Source organism: Bison bison, unplaced genomic scaffold (assembly GCF_000754665.1).
Source record: "Bison bison bison isolate TAMUID 2011002044 unplaced genomic scaffold, Bison_UMD1.0 scf7180017864198, whole genome shotgun sequence".
NCBI lineage: Eukaryota > Metazoa > Chordata > Mammalia > Artiodactyla > Bovidae > Bison > Bison bison.
In genome coordinates, this window is record NW_011494770.1 from 6,578,921 (window position 1) to 6,599,812 (window position 20,892).

The following is a 20,892-nucleotide window of genomic DNA, read 5'->3' on the forward strand; positions in this document are numbered from 1 at the left end:
TCCTGTGTGTTCTTGCCTCCAATGTCCACAGCTATCAGAACTAGTGCATTTTCTTTTGTGGGAGCTCTCAATGACCTTTTATATATTCCATTGGCACAGAGTCCTAGTTGATTGTGTGAATTTAATCTGCAGCTTGTACAGCTGGTGGGAAAGTTTTGGGTCTTCTTCCTTAGCCACACTGCCCCTAGGTTTCAATTGTGGTTGTATTTCCACCTCTGCATGTGGGTCATCCAATGGGGTTTATTCCTGAGGCTGCCCTGGAGGACTTGGGTCTGCCCCCGTGAGGGCCAGGTGTGAAGGTGGTGCAGCCACTTGGGTTGCAGGGGTTCTGGCAGCACCAGGTACTCAGGGAAGCTGGCAGCTAGGGAAGCAGGAAATATAGCATGGCAACCAGTATTGGCCAATACAGTCCAGTATTCTTGCCTGGAGAACACCCCCCTCCCTGACAGAGAAGCCTGGCAGGCCACAGTCTAAAGGGTCGCAGAGTTGGACATGACCAAAGCGACCATGTGTGCATAGATGCAAGACTTTTTTTGCCTGTTGCAGCTCTGCCCCAGTGAGAGTTGAGTATTAAGGTGGTGCAGCTGCTTGCTTGCAGGGACCCTGGAGGTGCCTAGTGTGCAGGGACATGGACTGCCTCCACAGCAGGAGTTATGGCCCTATCAGAGTCTTTTTTTGAGCCTCTTGTACCTGGCGATCAGAAAGCCTCTTTGGCCAGTCTTTCTCCATAGCTCTGCCCATTCAGGCACTTAGAGGACTCCCTTGCCTGGGGTCCTTCTCTGTTGTTTGGCGTGTCAGGCACATAGAGGGGCACCCCCTGGCTGGGGGTCCTATTCTGTAGATTGGCACATCAGGCACTTACAGGGGCACCCTGGGTGGGGTCCTACTCTGTAGTTCAGGCGTCACTTAAAGGAGCACCCTGGTTGGGGTCCTACTCTGTAGATGAGTGCATCAGGTGTTTGATGGGCCAGCCTTTCTACTGTTCAGCTGCCAATGCTGGCATGTGAGGAGAGAGAGGCTATGGTGATGGCTCCACCCCATATGCGTGACCCAGCAATATCTCCTTGCTATCATGGCTAACAGGTTTTCCTCCACTGGCATTTCCCACCATGATCTCCTCCCTCACATCCCCTCATTCCCTCTCTCCGCAGTCAGCAGCAGCCTTCACCCTGGGCTGCTCCTCACAAGTCCTAAACTCCAGCTTCCAGCTGCTGAGCCTTCCAGGGGACCAGCATTCCAGTCCAGGGTATACATGGCTGCATCAAGGACTGTCTGATTCTCATTCCATTTAGGCTACCATCGATCAGCTGTTTCACTCTCAGCCGTAAATGTTTCTCCTCCGACTCAGAGGATTGCCCGGATGTGGGGATCGGACCCCTGCTTCAGTTCCCCCAGTCACCGAGGGTAGGTCCAGTCCTACTAGCAGTCATGTTTTTCTCCCTAGTTCCTTCATTCTACCAAATTTTGCGAGGTTTATATATATATATTTTTCCACTGGTCAGGTACTCCTGTCCGCTCTCAGCTGGTGCTCTGCATGCACTGCTGTGTCTGAAAGTGTATTCCTGATGTACCTACCCATGGAGAGAGATGTCCTCCATGTCAACCTACTCCTCCACCATCTTGTTCTAACCTAGATCCTCAGTTTTTAAGAGAAACTAGAAAGATCGAGGTCCATACACCTAAACTGCAAAGAATCAGCTTCAGTCGAGAGCAGCTGCCCCTATGGATGTGGCAGGCGTTTTCCCACTACCCTTGGGTTCCTACACCCCTGTGGTCCTAAGTTCTCTTCCTACCCACCCTACTCTGTCTCTGGAGATATTTAAGGGTGTTTTCAATATTTCCTCTTCCTTCAAGAGAGTTTGGTTAAATCATTTTTCTCAACCCATCTGTGCTTGCTGACCTTAAAGCATGGCAGAAAGGTCACAGGCAGACAGAAGGCACATTGCTGAACAGCATGTTTTTGAACTTCTACAATTACATTCGATTTTTAAAAAGATGCTCATATCTTTAGCTGTTCACTGTTCAATGTTGTGAAGGAAAAATCATTTTGCAAGTTCTTCCTTCAGTTATGCATCTCTTCACTTCTATGCTTATCTCAGAAGTGGAAAATAAAAGATATATAGCATCTTTTATCTAAGAGTGTCAAAATAATTAGCAAGCATCAATTAATTTATTTCGAGATGTATTGGTGTCATAAGTGTCACAAATGTTATTATTTACATGGATATTGGGAAGCCTACCTATAAGCCGTACACATAAAAGTGTTTGGTAAATAACGATGGACTGTTCATTAAGTTGAGACAAAGTTATACAATGATTGACAGCAAAGGTGGGAGTGCCTTCAGAAGAAGGCAGCATGTTTTAATAGATGCCTGTTCTGTTTGCTGTTTCTTATAGACCCCAAAGAATATATGTGTATTCTCAAGTCTGAACTGGTGAATTAGAGCACATGCTATGTATGAAAAGTGGATCTTTCCTGAACAAGTTTACACCCCTTATAACCACCACCTCTTTCTGCCCCAGCATCTCAGAAGCATACCATGTGAAACTCCTCCTAGCTACTGGAGTCTCCCAGGATGAACAGATACATGAAATATGGAAGACTTCTTAGTTTTCCAGGGAAGTATCCTCCTTCTCTTCTGTCCCTTTCATCTAGTAGATGCAAACCCAACATGATTTTGAACCTCAACTCTGAAGTCCATTAGCCATGTTAATGCAGTGGAGGGTACCCAGTTCCTCAGAGTCGTAAGGTGAGAAGAATGGGGTTTCCTGAGAGGGCTGCTATGAGGCTCTGTGTGGCCCTTGAAAACTTATACAGGCCCCTCCAGATTCATGCATTGCTTGAGCAGTGCCCTGGGAGGCTGGTCCACATGCACTGTATCCGCAAGCTCCTTGGTCACTTGATTTCCTGGGGGTTGGGCCCTGGAGACACTAGCTCAGGACCACATGAGGGAGGAGAGGGAAAGACAGATATCACCTCCCCCAGCTCCGTCCCTGTTGGGTAGTTTTGGGTCGACTATTTCCCATATCGGAGAAGACAATGGCACCCCACTCCAGTACTCTTGCCTGGAAAATCCCATGGACGGAGGAGCCTGGTAGGCTGCAGTCCATGGGGTCGCTAAGAGTTAAACACGACTGAGTGACTTCACTTTCACTTTTCACTTTCATGCATTGGAGAAGGAAATGGCAACGCACTCCAGTGTTCTTGCCTGGAGAATCCCAGGGATGGGGGAGCCTGGTGGGCTGCCGTCTATGGGGTCACACAGAGTCGGACACGACTGAAGTGACTTAGCAGCAGCAGCATTTCCCATACAGAAGTCACAGCTGCTATTAGACAGCCTTCTCCAAACAGCTATCCTGTGAGTTCCAGCAGTGGGTCCTACTCTTCCCTATCTCAGGGAACTACACCATCCTCCGTGATTTCCTTAAACTCCACCCACACCTAATAAGTCATTTGTTCATTAAACTCTCCTCAAACTACCCAGTGGCACTGTGGCATCCCTTTCCTACCAGGACTCACAGTAATGGTCATGTGAATGCCTGGCTATAGACTAGAGACTCAGTAGTGGTGATGATGTTCCCTGACTGTTATATAAAAATATTCTGTGAAAATATGATTCTGCATCTATAACTACAGAATGGTTCAGAAATGAGATGCATGAGTGGATTCATTTAAATATCCACCCTATAAAAATGGCTTCCATTGGGCTAGATATGACCTCATAATCTGAAACAGATCCTGGAAAAGTCAGAGGCCCTGGGATCACAAATCAGTCTTGCTTCCTGGAGGAATGGGACAGCTTGATGTCTAAAATAGCCATAAGCCCAATTACCAGAACTGGAAATCAAGACCAAGACCTGAGAAGCATGTTGAATGACTCAGTGGGTGGGACATGTGTGTCTGAGCAAGGCTTTCTAAGTACCTTGTGTCTTAAATAGGACCAACCACCTCTAAAAGCGAAGGTAATTGTTTCTTCTGGTGACCACTGAAAGCTTGGCTGCAGGGAGGGGGTGAATCCAATGGCCTGATCTTTAGGGGGGCCTGACCGCCACCATCCACACCAGCCACTTGCTGGCCAGCTGGCTTTCTGATTCAGCTGATCATCTTTCACACTGATGCCACACTGTGGTTTTCAGGCTTTGGTGTATGACTGGATAATTTGCTGAGATGTTACTCTGTGTTTTGTTCTCTGTGTTTGCTCCTTGCCTTGTTCCTAGAAGTTAGCCAGGCTCCTGGTATGTTCTTGCCTCGATTACTTTTGTAGGGCTGAGAGCAAAAGACAGCATCTTGACACCTGGGGAAGCTGACACTTATTGAAGGGCAGAGAGAGAGGGCAGAGAAGATGGAAAGTGGGGATGGTGGGCAGTGGGCAGGGCCTTCATAGGCAACAAGAAGGGAGGGACAGAATGTGGCAGAGTTAGGCAGTCATCAGCAGAGCTCCCGCTGGCAGTGCCAGAAAGGAGGCAGGACCCCAAGGGGAAGGCCTGAAATGCATTCAGTGATCACTACCCCTTCAGGCTTTGGGGTTCTCAGCCTCTGGAGAGAGTCTTGTGTCCTATAGTCTGCCCAAGAAACAAAACCCTGGCCTTTTTATTCTGGGGCATTAGAAGCCTCAAGTGATCTTCAAGCTTCTCTCAGGCATAATAAAATCTTCTCACATGCTGAAAGTTAGAATCCTGGGATCCACCCCAAACCTGCTGATTTAATAGGGTTTCTGAGGAGGGGCTCAGGCATCCGTACTATAACAGATGCTTCTGATGAGATGTTTGTGCATGCTCAATTGTGTCTGACTCTGCGATACCATGGACTGGAGACCTCTTCTGTCCATGGGATTTTCCAGGCAAGAATACTGGAGTGGGTTGCCATTTCCTCCTCCAGGGGATCTTCCCAACCCAGAGACCACACCCATGTCTCTTGCATCTCCTGCATTGTCAGGCAGGTTCTTTACCACTGTGCCAACAGGGAAGTCCTTCTGATGAAGGTCTCCATTCAGAAACATTGGAAAAGAAAAAACAAAATCTGCAGCATTTTGCACATAACTACAGGAGAGTCTTATCCTTGCAAAGAAGCCCAATAGGCACTATCTTCCTAAAGATAAGTAATCCTAGTTCTTTGCATCTTTAAGGCTTAGCAACTCAAGTCCTAAGAGAAAAGCTGAGAAATTTTGTTCTGTTGCTCTCAGAGCCTGCAATATCTCTCTCCACTCTTCACTATGAAAAAATGTATAACTGGTGAAGTTTTAAGTAGATCTAACAATTTCACAGTTCATGCAAACCATCAGTCAATGGCATAACATCTTAATGAATAATGCTACTACCCTCTCCATGTTAGAAATATTTTTAAAGTGAGTTTTCATTGTGTCCTCTTGTACATGTAACTATTAAACGGGATAGTATTTGGATGAGTCAGCTGTGGACACACCACTTTGCTTACCAGATGTGAATCCACACAGCATTCCTACCGTGGACACTTGGTCTGCAATCTAAACACAGTCACCATCCAACTTTGTGGTTGCATCATCTATATGTAACATTTGTTTGCATAGAAGAGAACAGAATAACAAACACACCGCAACCCCATAGGTTCCCTCTCTAGTTTGTCAGGATCCATGAACCTTCAGCCTAAGTGGGTGGAAACGCTAATGATTTCTAACAGAGTTTGACAAATGAGGGCCTGAGGATCAAGTCTGGTCCACCACTTGTGTGTGTTCAATGAGCTAAGAATGGTTTTTATTTTTTTAATTGTTGGGGGAAAAAAATCAAAAGAAGACTATCTCCTGAACATCAACATTATATGAAGTTGAAATGTCAGTATTTCAGAGAAGGAGAAATATTGTATGACATCCCTTATATGTGGAACCTAAATAAAACAGAAAGACTCACAGACATAGAGGATGACTTTATGGCTGGCTGCACACACTGCTATATTTAAAATAGATAACAAGGACCTACTGTAAAGCACGTGGGACCCTACTCAGTGTTGTGTGCCAGGCTGGACGGGAGGGGAGTTTGGGAGAGAATCGATGCATGTATATGTACAGCTGAAACTATCACCTAAGACTATCACCACATTGTTAATCAGCTGTATTCTAACACAAAATAAAAATTTCAAAGCATAAGAAAAAAAGAAATGTCAGTGTCCATTAAAAGCATTATTAGCACCCACCTACCCTTATTCTCTGGCTTTAATTTGTTTTGTTTTAATTTGATCTACACACACACAACACACAGAGTTTATTGTTTTTAAACTTATGATGAACAATTGGCTTTGTTTTGCTTTTTCTTTTTTACACTCTTCTTAGCAGCTTTCATTTCTGGTAAACAGACCAGGATGTTGATGGATTTGGTTTGGTCACATGTGTCAGACTCCGTTTCTCAATTCATTTCATCAGTTTCACATGCCAGTCACATTGACTAGCCACTGGCAAAACCAAGAGTGAAACTATGGTACACCAAGAAACTAACACCAGACAACACTGATATCATTCTCCTAATAAATAACCTGTCCCAGGTTAGTCATTTAAAAGAATTATAAGATCTTAACATCTACTCTGTTATAGGTCGAGCTGAATTAGTGTACTAAATGGTTAAAAAGGGTGGCCCCACAGGCATGCAGACGATGAAGTGGTTGGAAATAGAATCCACTCTTCTTATAAAGAGATACTCTTTTTCAGTTGATGCTCATGCCTCTGCCAAACACTTTCATATAGTGGATCACCTCACTGTATATCCACCCCCAGGTCTTTCAGGGCTTTCCTGGTGGCTCAGACGATAAAAGACCTGCCTGCAATGCAGGAGACCCAGGTTCAATCCCTGGGTCAGGAAAATCCCCTAGAGAAGGGAATGGCTATCCACTCCAGTATTCTTGCCTGGGAGATCTTATGAGCAGAGGAGCCTAGTGGGTAGTCCATGGGGGTCTCAAAGAGTCAGACACAATGGAGCTACTAACACTTTCAGGCCCCTTTAAGGGTCCTGAAGCTAAAAAAGCTAAACACACATTTTCCAAATATGGTTTACAGTGCCGTTCTATATGAGATGTAGGTGCCCCCAATTAGATGCACTCACACAAGACTTTGATTTAGAACTGAGTGACATGAGAGGAAAGACAGAGTACAGAGGGCTCATTTTGTGGGTATGGGGAAGTCTGGATCTGCCCCTGGCAGCTGAGGTGGCAACTTCTTGACTTGATAGCTTCCTGATCAGTGGAGAGGGGACAGCCACACTTAATGGCCTGGTTCAATAATGTGGCGTGGGTCTCATTCCTTTTAACTCAGCCTAGATTGTGTCTTTGAATCTTCCAACAATTTGGGAATTAGTATCAATATTCTGCAGTAAATATCATTCTGCTTCACTAGCCAGAGTTGATTCTGTGAGTGCTTAGTCTCTTGGTTGTGTCCAACTCTTTGTAACCCCAGGGGCTGTAGTCCAGACTGCTCTGTCCATGGGATTTTCTAGGCAAAATTACTGGAGTGGGTTGCCATTTCCTCCTTCAGGGGATATTCCCAATCCAGGGATCAAACCCAAGTCTCCTGAATTGGTAGGTGGATTTTTACCACTGAGCCACCTGGGAAGCCCAGAAATAGATTCTGTTCTTTGCAATAAAAATAGTGGTTAATACATTGAATCGCCTACTTTAAACTTTCTTAAAGTCCATGGCTTTAAAAATTATTAATGCTAGAGAAGTGGATAATAATACATTTCTTCTGAAATTCCCTACAGCCCATGCTTAAACAAAGGGGCCAAGGAAAGGAAAGGGTTGAAAATTGTTCAAAATAATAAAGCTTGGATTGTTGGTTAACCCATAATAAAGTTTCATTTTCTGATTTTTCTTCTTAGGGATTACTGGTTTAATGTCCCTCTTTCCTCCTGGACTGTAAACTCCATGAGAACAGGGGGCCATGTATGTCTAATCAACACTGTATGCGTGATACCTAGCACACTTCTGGCTTATAGTAGCTGCACAATAAATATTGCGGGATTGTCTGAAGAAGTAGAGCAGATAAGGAACATTTCAAGGTAGGATATGTATCTGTTCAATAATGTCGATGGTTACGCTTATCAACCAAATACCAAGAGAACGGTATTGTGCTGATCATTTTACATGTATTATTTCACCTTTCTATAGAGTAGATTTTATTACCTTCACTTTACACATGAAGGAAATTGAGGCTCAAATAGATCAAGTAAAAGTTATAACCAGTGATTGTGTTTTTATTCAAACCCCAAAATTCTGATTTTAAAGCCCATGATGTGGTTTTTATTACACCTTATGTGTTTGATTTAGAAATTCAGTGCCTTTTCAAGCAGCTATGATTCCTTACAGTGGCCCAATCATATAGGAAACCAGAGCTTTTATGACGCTTTTGTCCATCCATAGGAAATCCTTTTAAAAGGATTCCTGGCATTTGAACTGCTTCTGTGGAAGAAAATGCTCCTTCATATAAGGGGCTTTTTTCCACTCGTAGAGTCATATCTGGAAATGAGGAGACACATCCACACATGATTATCTAGAGGCTAAGAGATGGGTTGTCTTTATTCTCAGGATTCTTTAGTGGTTCTGCCAACCAAATTCTAAAGCCACAGACTCTAATTCTCTATGCAGGAATTCTCTCCGAGAAAACTTACTTTGCCCGAGGATTGTTTCTGTAATACAGTCATATTCACCCTGAGAATGCTTTTTGAACTCAATTTAAAAATTCCTTTTACAAAGACATAGAAAATAATCAGGGTTACCAAAGGGGAAAGGGGAGAGGGATAAACTGGGAATTTAGGATTAAGAGAGATACACTACTATATATAAAATAGATAACCAGCAAGGACTTGTAGGGCAGGAAACTATATTCAATATCTTGTAATAAAATATAGTGAAAAAGAAGTCCCTGGTGGTCCAGTGATTAGGACTTGGTGCCCCAATAGTTAGGACTCGGGGCCTATTTGCCAGGGGCCTGGGTCTGATTCTGGGTCAGGAGAATTAAAATCCCATAAGCTGCCTGTGGTGGCCAATGAAAAAAGAATCTGAAAAAGATATAAATACATGTATACACCTCTCAACATATGTATATACACACACATATATATATAATTGAATCATTTTGCTGTACACCTGAAGCATTGTAAATCAACTATATTTCAATTTTAAAAAAGAAGAAAAATCCCCATTTAAAAGCCGGTATGACACAGAAGGAACTTGGTTGATTCTGTCACACTTTATTATTCATTTATATTTTCATTCTTTAACTCAGCAAATATTTACATAGCCTTGACTACATGTAAGACATGGAGCTTCATTTAAATGTAGTAGTTTTATCTCTCCAATCACCACAGTAAAACTAGAAAGATTAAAACATGTTGTTTTGAAGTAAATATTTTGGGTGGTTACATCTTTGTACCAAGATGTACTATAAGAAAGCAGTTTCTTCCTTGTAGAAACATTTGGATGAAGCTTAGTCATAGGAATACATATTCCTTGAACTTGGACATGACTCATCACCATCCTAATTGATATGTAAGTGTCCCTTGGCTATATATCAAATTATACTAGTTCAAACACATGCCCACGGTATCTGACATAAAATCTAATATTTCAAATGTAATAGACTTCCTCTTTGCTTTCTGAGGTTTCTTAGATCCTAATGCCCAATTATATTAACAAAATTTTGCTTCTCTTCTGCTCTGCTCATCAGAGTGTAGGCACTGAGATAAAGGTGAAAAAATGAAAGTGCCAACTTCCAGCAGATTTTAAATGAGATATTTTTGCTGGCACCACTTTAAACAAAGACCAGTTCTCCCTGACCTTTTCACCCAGCTGTCCTCCTGAGACGGCAGCTTGGAAATCAGCTCATGATTCATTATAGATTCGAATTCAGGTGGAAAATGCACTCAAACAAGAGCTGAAAGCTCATTACAGTTATACCTGCAAGGATCAGTCACTGCAGTTCAAAGTCTATTAGAAAGGTTATAACTTGCCTATGAAAATTCAGCTTTGGGCTCAAATATAGCATATGAGTTTCTAGCCCATAAGTACCTTAAAATCAGAAAACTCAATTAGGTACTCCTAAATTAAAAGGCTGGTAATTGGCAGAGAATTGAATTTTGATGTTTTAAAACTTCTTGCCAAAAGCTTGAGAGACATTTTAATGTTTGAAAATATAGTGTAGTAATTAGAGTAAGAAATCTGAGAAGTCAGTTTAAACCTGGCTTCCATCTACCCCTCACTCCCACCTCTCTGACAATGGGAGAAATTTCTTCGATATTTCTGCACTAGTGTTTCTCTAAATGAAAAAACTATAATGATATTTACCTTTTCCCAGAGGTGTCAAGGAGCTAATTTAATGACTGTAATCCTCTTTTCAAGTTCAACAATGCACTTTTCTAAGGAAATTCTTTCACTTCTCAGGTCCTCCGGGATAATTGACCACAGACCCATCCGATGCCTCAGAAAGGTAGGGTTTCATTTGCTTCCGAGTTACTCTTCATTCCCATCTGTCTGGAGCAAGAAAAGGATTTTTCTTTTTGCTAATTCCCAGCAGAGAAGGGTGAGTATCTCAGAGAGGAGAAAGGATTTAATAGTTTTGCCCACCCAGGCTTGAAAACATAGCTCCCACTTTCTAGATGTGTGGGTTTTTTCTTGTTTGTGAAGTGAGGATTGCTCTTTGTGAGGCATGAACAAGGTAACAGATGAAAAGTGCCCAGTACACAGGGAATGTCCTTCCCCAGTGGTGCAGTGGTAAGGAATCCACCTGCCAATACAGAAGCCACAGGACACTCGGGTTCCATCTCTGGGTTGGGAAGATCCCTTGGAGTAGGAAACGGCAACCCACTCCAGTATTCTTGCCTGGAAAATTCCATGAACAGAGGAGCCTGGCGAGCTACAGTCCGTGGGGTCGTCAAGAGTCAGACAGCTGAACACACGCACACACACAGCGGACAATCCAATCCACAGTAGATACAACTTGGAGCACTCAGAGTTCAACTCTATACCGACTTCCCACCCAGCCCTGTGGGCCCCTCCCAAGCCAGGCAGATCAAGTCTATGCAGGCAGAGGCTTCTTCTCACCCTCATGCAGAAAAGCAAAAGAGAAGACGTGGATTAGGGAAACACACTCAGACATTGCTCGGGGAAAGATGCTCCAGGAAGGAAGGGTATTTTCATATTTTGGAATATAATGTCAGGATTTCCCAGCCAGTAGCATGGCTTTGCTTTTCCTAGATAATTAGTTTTCATAATGATTCCTAATATGAATTTACTTATTTAATGGGAACACAATATGCAATTCTGTGTTTCTTATTAATACTCTAAGGAGCAATAATGATCAAAGCTCAGAAAGCTTATTAATGCAGTTAAATGCATTAAAAAGCCTTAGTAAAGACTATGCACTATTGATCCCGCTTATAGTCTTGGCTTTTGCAGAGGGTCCATTAAGGCACAGCGTGTTATCAATGCAAATTAGTCCCCAGCGAGCTGTTCTCCTCTGTCTTAAAATGAGGTGGCATGAAACTGAAGCTGAAATATTCTGAAAATTACTGAATAATTATAGCCCTTTTCCCCATGTTTTATATAATCTACTTGTACAGCATTTTTAATATTTAGTGTCTCATACAAATAGCAGTTTCCAAATTGGATAATAGGGTATAATAAAAGAGACTTTTCCATAATATCTCAAAATATTATTTTATCTTCCTCCCCAGGGTCCCAATGAAGATAAATAATAGACACCGGGCCATGTTTCATACAAATAAAGTTTATATTATTGAATCCTTGTGATCCAACATTTTGTTGATCAAAATTCTTCTAAACTATTCACCTATATAAAGACCCCCCTCATAATTATTATAATTTTTTCCCTGATGAGCAGCCCATCAAAAATATTTTAAGTATTTTCTGCTTGAGAGGATTAAATAAGGTTTGTTTTTTCTTTTCTCAGTAAGTGTTTTAAATTGCGGTGAAATTTACATAATATAAAATTAGCATTGTAAAACTTACAATTCCATGGTATTTAGTGCATTCACAATGTTATGCAATTGCCACCTCTGGTTCCAAAATAGTCTCATCATTTCTCAAAAGAAAACTTCCATACACTTTAAGCAGTTATCCCCTATTCCGCCCAACCCCTACCCTGTCCCCAGCCCCTCGTGACCACCAACGTTTGACGACTTTAAAGCTGCTTGCAACCCATTAGAGAAAGGAATTTCTGTTTTTACCCTGGGAGCTGGGAGTGACCTGGAGTACTCACTGAATATGGAGATTCCTGAGCCTCTATACAAAGATTCCAACACAAGCAGTCCTCTGGCCATTTCTTTAGTCCTCTCAACCCACTAGGGAGCTTTCTCTACTCCTAATAAATACAGTCAGCCTAACAGGGTGATGGAAGTGTGAAGAGCCCTTTGACAACTGTCTTCTGATGGAAATGCCACAGCAGGGTGCAGGGGGTGCAGGCCAGGGCAGGGGAGGGTTTGGAGAGCAATGCAGGATGTCTACACAGCTGTCCTTCAGTATCCAAGAGAAGCAGTTCCTGGACCCCATGGAGACCATCCATGGATGCCCAGATCTCTCAAATAAAATGATGTAGTGCAGCCAGCCCTCCGTATTCATGGATACCCAGAGTCAACTGTGTGCTGGAGTAGAGACTTGTGTAGCGAGGAAGCTTCTACTGGACTGTCCTACTGAGAAGAAAAGTTATTTGGAAGAGGGAGGAGGAGAAGAAGGAAGGAAGGAAAGGAACAAAGAGGCAGGTAAGGAGGTAGCTATGGCCTTCAGGGTACCTGTGATCAATTTTTGACACAAGATGAGCTGTTGCTCCCTTTTCATCAGGGAGGAAGTTTATACCGGTTTGTCTTCAGGTGTAAACACAGGCAGTGTGTGCATTTGGTGGTGGGGGTCAACAGTGCTTCTTCACTGATGTTTTCAGCTTTCTCGCCACAGCCTTATACATGATTCATCACTGAGAGTGGGTGGAGGGTGTGTGGGAGTGTGCGTCTCCTCCTTAGAGAAGGGAAAAGGCATGAAGTTGCAGAGAATGAGAGCAAGCTTTCTGGAGAAGCTGAGCAGGTTTGCAGGGCTGTGCTGAGGGCTGTGATTATGAATGTGCAGTGATTCCAGTTCTGCTGGTTGCTGCATTTTCTCAGCAGGGCCATCTCCCCAGTGTCGTCAGGCAAAGCCAGCGTGGAAGTTTATCTGCGGTTCAGGTTTGCCTGGAAGAGAGGGGGGTGAGGGCATGAAGGTATTTGCAGGGGAAAACAATTCCAACTATCTCAAGAATACAGAGAACTTAAAAGAAAATGATTTCATCATGGGTGATAATGCTAGGAACTGATAAAATATTTTCCCTGTCCTCACCTGTAGCTCTTTCTCTACTCTGTTCCCTGCCCAGACATATCACAAATATTCCTTTTCCAGACGGTAAAATCTTGATGACCTTTAAAAATTATACTTATCATGAAAAGACAATTTATGTAAGAGCTAAAGTAATTTGATAACATGAAAAATGCTTCAAACTCACTAGTAAAGAAATGACAATTTATTTGCAACTAGCTTTGTGTCTTACAACAGAGATGTATTTGTTTTTCAATGTCCAGCCTCCCGATCACACATTTTACAATGTGTGAACCCTCCTTCCTTCCCGGTAGGCAGGAAGAATTTCCATTTCCCTTGATTCAGGTTTCCACAGGGAGAGAGTGCCACCAGGACTATTTCTGATTTTTCTTCCTACTTCCTCCTTCTCCTCCCTAAGCAGGCGGATCAAGTGACTTATTTGACAAAACTGAACTTTCTCACCTTCAGACTCTTTTTTTTCTCTTGCCTGCTTTTTTGTGAGACAACCTATCTGAAAAATACATATGTCCTCATCTGTTCTATGTCTTATGGCAATAGGTCTGCCCCTGGTGGGGACGAGGAGTAGCCTAGCTGTATCCTGTGATCAAGTCAATGTATCTGTGTAACTCGGGTCTCATGAATTAGCAAATCCAGTTGGCCACTGATGTAAAATCATATTTTCTAAATGTATTCAAAATAAAGTAAATAATGGGTTAAATAAAAAAATTAAAAAAGGAAACACCTAAAGTACTTTAGCTTGTTGCCAAGAATAGAGGTTCCCAAGTATCTGTTCATGGAGCTTGTTAGTGTCTCAGTAATTTCTTCCTGACATGCCTGAGCCCAGAAAAATACCTTATTAAGTTCTATTTATTAAGTAGGTAGGTCCAAACAACTGAGTAAGTCCTTATGTCCTAACAATGCACTAGATGTTTAGGGGGAAAAAAGCATAATTTGAGAGGAGAAATAATCACTATTTCCTTCTTAAACAGTCACAACTACTTACTGATAGGATGTGTGTGCCTACTTGTTGGGTCCTACACAGCTTCTGAAATCTTAGAATCAGATAAAATTCCTTTTAGCTCAACAATTTTTTAAAAAGAGCTTTGCACAGATACGTCATCAAAAGAAGTGTAATGCGATCTCATTTTGAAGCCGTGAACTCCCTTGAGCCATTGGTTCACGTGCTATTTGGTAGGTGTTGAGTGTCACTGTTTTCCTCAGAAGTTTGCATCATTCCTTGGCGTCTCTGTGAATTCCTTGGGGTGACCCAGGGAGCTGTCGTATAGAGTTTGGAACCACGGACCTGGAGATGAGAATCTTGTTTCAAGTTTGGCACTCACACTATTGTGCCCTCCTGCTCCCCCACCCTCATCATCATGGGAAAAATGATGCTGATATTGAACACAGACAAAGGTCACAGGAAGTAAAACAGGCCCAGCATCTCAGTCAGAAAGACAGAGAACTTCAACCTTATGAAGATGATAAGCAAGGTCTAGCATCACATCCCAGACCAGACCATGAGGGCCAAGAATGATGTGGAACGAACAAAAAGAGAGTCACACTGAGTTAGAATTATTGGTTCAAGGCCCCGATTACAAGTGTTGTCCAGTTCCTTAGAGAGAGGCTAAGAAGACTCTGTTCCCTTGGATACCTTTGTACACCCATCTGATCTAAATCCGAAGGGCAAGAACATTGAAAGGAAAGAACATGAGTGTTGGGGATAAATGGACCAGGTTTCAAAAGTTTTCTCACTTACAAGTTTGTGGTCTTGAGCAAGTAGTTGTTGTTGAGTTTGGTAAGAAAGTTATGATACCATCTGCCTCAATAGAAGTTGAGGATTGAATGCAGTAATATATAAAGTCTGTCTCACACATTCAACTCTTATTGCATGGTGATTATTCTGATATTATTGTTATTGCTTTTCTGAAGGAAACATAAAAGGAAAATTCTTCTTGGACAAAGTTAACTATTAAGAGAAATAAAAATGACCACTAATTTTCATGAGAAAAAGAATATAGGTATATAGGTATAATATATATGTGTACGTACAACTGAATCACTTTGCTGTACACCTGAAACATTGTAAATCAGCTATACTTTAAAAAAAATTTTTTTTAAACGATGGGGCCCAGGAGTTGTATCAGTATATGAATGTTTCCTAGGGCACTTAGCATCACAGTGTACCAACAATGCAGGAGAAAAGGTTTTTGAAACATGTGAAACCAAAAATTAGTCGATGGAAAATTCTCCAATCAGCAAGACATTTAAAATCTTAAGTGGAATATTTATTTCTCATGACATCTAATCAAATTGGAAATTCTCTCCTGTCAAGAACATGCTTGAAACTCAGCCATATGTATGACTGAGCCGCTTCACTGTTCACCTGAAACTATCACAATATTTGTTAATAAATTTACCCCAATTCAAAAAAATAAGAAATTTAAAGCTTAAAAAAAGAGGAAAAAAAAATAAAATTCATATGAAAATTCAAAAAAAGAACATGCATAAAAAAGTAAATGAAACATATTTCTTTGCTTTTTTTGTAATAGTTATGAGAATAGAATTAATCAGAATTCCTTCTATAAAACACAAATATTTAACAATATTACAGAAAACTTCTGTGAGAAGTTGAGTGTCTGATTCATCCCAATCATCAATAATAAGAAATAAATTTCAATCAAACATAGTAGCAGACTGAATTACTTTCTATTTTCTTCATGAAAAATTATTTTTAAAAGCTATTATCACATGAAGAGAAAAGTCAGGAGTACATAGCCATAATATAAGATAATATTAAAGAGGTGTGCCAAAGCAATTCATTAATTGTAAATATTACATTGTTTTTCTGGATTATGTGATGTTTATGGTATATGATATATTTTTAAAGTGCAATTTGTTGAGATTTTTTAAAAATTCAAAATAAATATTTAATTCATAACCACCATTGTATACTTTTTCTTAAAGGTGATATACTAAATTTGTACAATCTAATTACTTACCAAAACGTTGATCCATCCCCAAGGTGAAAAATTTCCTTAGAAAAACATCTTTACTACAAAGTCTCCTCCTAGAAGGGTAAATACAATGGAAACCAACACCTCAGTCTCTGGCAACCTTTACTCCAAAACAATGTGCAAACATGTTATGAAATAACTTTCCAGAGAAGTCACCACCCATGGCCCACCAGTGAACCAGACCCAAGAAGAGGCCTCAGGGACACTAGGAGGAGGTGACATAGCCCAGATTCAGGGCGGGTGCTTGCCCCAAGGACCCAGCATTCCACAAGCAACACCGATTTTTACTCTCCCTACACTAAGCAACTCAGAAGGTAATTTTAAGACTGTTTCTTAAAAAAAGAAACAAGTTCACTTCCTTGAAATATGCTCTCTATGTAAAAACAAAGAACTGCAGTTGTCTAGCAGCTGTTACCTAGTGATACGTAAGTACATAGGTGTGACTAACAAATGTATAAATGTAATAAGTAGGTAGGTTGGGGATGGATGGGTGGTTGGATGGATAGATGGATGGCTAGATGAAAGAAAGAAAGAGGGAGGGAGGAAGTAAGAGGAGAAGGGAAGAAGGGAGGAAGAAACGAAGCAAGGGAGAAAAGGAAAGAAAAGAAAGAAATGGAATGAGAGAGAACTTGGGCAGATGTTAAATGTCTTTGTCTTTAAATGTGGAATTCAATATTTTCCCCAAATACATCCTAATTCCCTAGGTCTTCTGATAGGCCTTCCAATTGTACCATGTACCTCAAATACTTCCTCCTTCATTAGCTGACTTTGGGGTTAGAGAAATTCACTTAGATGCTCTCAGAACACAAGTGAAAGTCACTCAGTCATGTCCAACTCTTTGAGACCCCACGGACTATAGATTGCAAGGCTCCTCTGTCCATGGAATTGTCCAGGCAAGAATACTGGAGTGGGTAGCCTTTCCCTTCTCCAGGGAACTTCTCAACTCAGGGATTGAACCCAGGTGTCCCGTACTGAAGGCAGCTTCTTTACCATCCGAGCCACCAGAGAAGGCCCTCAGAACACAAACAACTGCTCTAAACCTTTGCCTACTTCACAAAATGATAAAAAGCCTGTAGGACGGCGTCACAGTCCCAGAAGTTACTGTGACTGTCACTCAACTGACAAGTAAAAGCTTTGGAAAGAGGAAGGAGAAAAGGTTCATGGGAGAGGATGGAGAGATGTGAAGAACAAGGAGGCGTGACAGTGGCAGAGAAGGACAAAGATAGTGAGCACAGTCAAAACAGCCATGGCTGAGTTTGGAAAAGTCCAGGGGAGATGCTGGTGAAATAACTGGGATGAGTGGCCACTGTCAACCTAACCTCCGAGGCCAGGGCCCCAGGGAATTCCATCTTGACTTCAAAACCCATACCATCATCGAGAGAATTTCTAGAAGCTGAAGCCGGAGGCAGTATGGAACAATCTATCTCAGTGCTCTTTGATTTAGGGTATTTTAATTACCTGGGTGAAAGAATGTGATTAGTATACGTTGACCTCACAGATAAGTAAGCAAATACCTCAGTTTCATTCTCTATGTTCAGTTTCCTGAAGGGTCTTTCAACTGGTGGAATCCAGGCAGAAGTCAGCAGATAAGGGTGCCCGCTCATGTAATCCATACAGCTGGGTCTTGCAGGGCCCAGGGCAGACAGAGAAAGGCAGAGGGTAGATCTGACGGAATAACTGAAAATGTTTAACACACCAACTTTATTAAGCCGGCAAGGAAGGCAGCCTAAGATTGAAGACGGCACTGTAGAAGTCAGATCAGAGACAAAGACAGATCAGACCTGGCGACTGATGACAAGCAGCTCTGAAGTCCTCCCTGTCTCTGGGATTTCTGCTCTGTAAGACAAGTTTCCACATTGCTCAAACCTGTTGAACTCATACGAGCCGTAACTTGCTACAGAAACTATCTTGACTCAGTGCTTTTACAAACTGCAAGTGGTAACCCGTTAGCAGGTGGTGAAATCAGTTTAGTAGGTTAAAAACACCCCTTTTAAAAAATGGAAAGGAAAACAGAATGACTAGACTGGAATATCTGAGAAGACATCACACAATAAAAGAACAAGTATCTTTTCATGAAACTTATTTCAGTCATGGTGCTGGAAAAGATTCTTGAAAGTCTCTTGGACTGCAAGGAGATCCAACCAGTCCATCCTAAATCAGTCCTGAATATTCATTGGAAGGACTGATGCTGAAGCTGAAGCTCCAATACTTTGGCCACCTGATGTAAATAACTGACTCATTGGAAGACCCTGATGCTGGGAAAGATTGAAGGCCGAAGGAGAAGGGGATGACAGAGGATGAGATGGTTGGATGGCATCACCGACTCAATGGACATGAGTTTGAGTAAGCTCTGGGAGTTGGTGATGGACATGCTATAGTCCATGGGGTCGCAAAGAGTCAGACATAACTGAGTGACTGAACTGATTTCAGTCGGGTATGTGTTCATACACATATATGCTTTATACTAGACATGTAAAATGTATATCTCTGTCGTGTCCAACTCTTTGTGATCCCATGGACTGTAGCCCACCGGGCTTCCTCTGTCCATGGGATTCTCCAGGCAAGAATACTGGAGTGGGTTGCATTTCCTCCTCCAGAGGATCCTCCCAACCCAGAGATCAAACCCGTATCTCCTGCATCTCCTGCTTCGCAGACAGATTCTTAACTACTGAGCCACCTGGGAAGCTCATATCTTATTGTGAGTCATGGTTTAAAAAAACGTTTGAAAGTCACTCTGCTAACTGAAAAAACAAGTTTTTTCCTTCAGAAGTTTCTTCTCAGGCACATTATCCATTCAGGAAATTGCCTTAACATTGAAAACCTGCAGGGCATCTTCAAGAGCACAGCAGTCTTTGTGATGACAGCTTCTAGAATTCTCTATCTGTGAAAAATAGGCCATGGGGTTCAAGAGGCTACAATTGTCCCTATAGTAATACAACATTGCTCTCTTATTTTTATTTTTTAATATCTGACATGTTTTCAAAGTTTTGCTACTTTCTATGCAAACGAATACCCCACTCCTAATTTCTGTAGATACTGAAGAATGCTTTGCATTCCAGGTTATCAGTAACTGATTTCTTTTATCCTGATTCTAAAATTCTCTCCAAGACAGGACAACTGAGAATTTTCCTTACAGGTCCCATTCATAATCCTTTATTGTAAGATTGTCTAGCAAACTAAACTTGCTATACTGGAAGGTACTTACTCTGACAGTTGTAGCAAATACAAAAACCCCCCACTCTCCTTTACTCCCCCCCACTCCTGAGATATCTGCTAGTAAAACACTGAACAGAATTTCTAGCTCATTTTTGAGAGATAAAAATGCAGGAATTTCCAGGGTCTTTTCTCTCTATTGTCAGACAATGATCCTTTTGTCTGGTGATATAAAGCGTTTAAGGGGTTTAGAAAAGGTATATAAGTGTGAATGCCCTTAGAAATGCTTTCAGCTACAAGTAAGAGAAAAGTAAGGAAGACATTCAATGATCTCAGTTAACAAGTTGTCCAGGGGTACACAGTTCTGGGTTCCATTTTAGGAGCAGAGGCTAAAAATGACATCAAGTGTTCAGGCTCTTTTTATATTCCCACTCTGCCATTTTTAGTATATTGGCTTTTTACCCAGTTATCTCATCACTTCATGGTTACAGGAAAATGGATATAGCTACAAGGAAGTCATCCTCACTTAGCTACTTTCAAGACAAGAAGAAAGGTTTAAAGGTCAAAAGGCTTTTCACAAGTCTCTACATTTTTTAACCAGGAAAAAACTCTTTTCTAGAAGCTCCTTCTCTCAACAGATTCCCTTACACCTTTTCAGCCAGAAGTTGGTCACATGCAAAACACTAGACCAACTACGGGCAAACAGGAACCAAATTACCATGATGGCTAAGATGCATGAGACTCATTTGCTGGAGATCACCACCTGCCTTGAGATTTAGGAATCTGAATGAAATTAGGATTCTGTTGGCTATCAAAGAGGGATGGTTGTTGGATAAGTGCCTTTCACAACACCTTCCTCCTCTCATTCTGCTAGCAGAATTGGACTGCCTCATCAGAGCAGGCTAAATGGCTTTTGTAATGTCAGTTCATTGGCAAGGCTCTTGGGAAAAGCAGTTGCTGATGTGCTTTCCCCATAATGAGTAAAATTTTGAAAACTGTGGTAACATAAAAAAATGACCTAACACTCTTAAACTTCAGCTTCAGCAGAAGAAGCTTTAACTAAAGATTTTCTATGCCAAATGCCAACTAGAATGAGATTACTGTTGTATAAGCCTAAAGGTTCAGGTACATGAGTCTATTAGAATGAATAGCTGAGGATATCCCGGATTTGGTTTTAATTTCTGTACATCTATATTCTACAAAATCTTAAGAACAAGTCAAGTTGGCTCTATTATGTAACCAAATACACATCTATGTTAACATACATATACATCGAAGACTAAATTAGTTATTCCCTCAGTTGACATACATCTGAAAATACCTCCTTACTAGATCACTTCATTATTTAAAGCAAAATTGGTAAAGAATCCAACTGCAATGCAGAAGACCGCTTTCAATGCAGAAGACCACTTG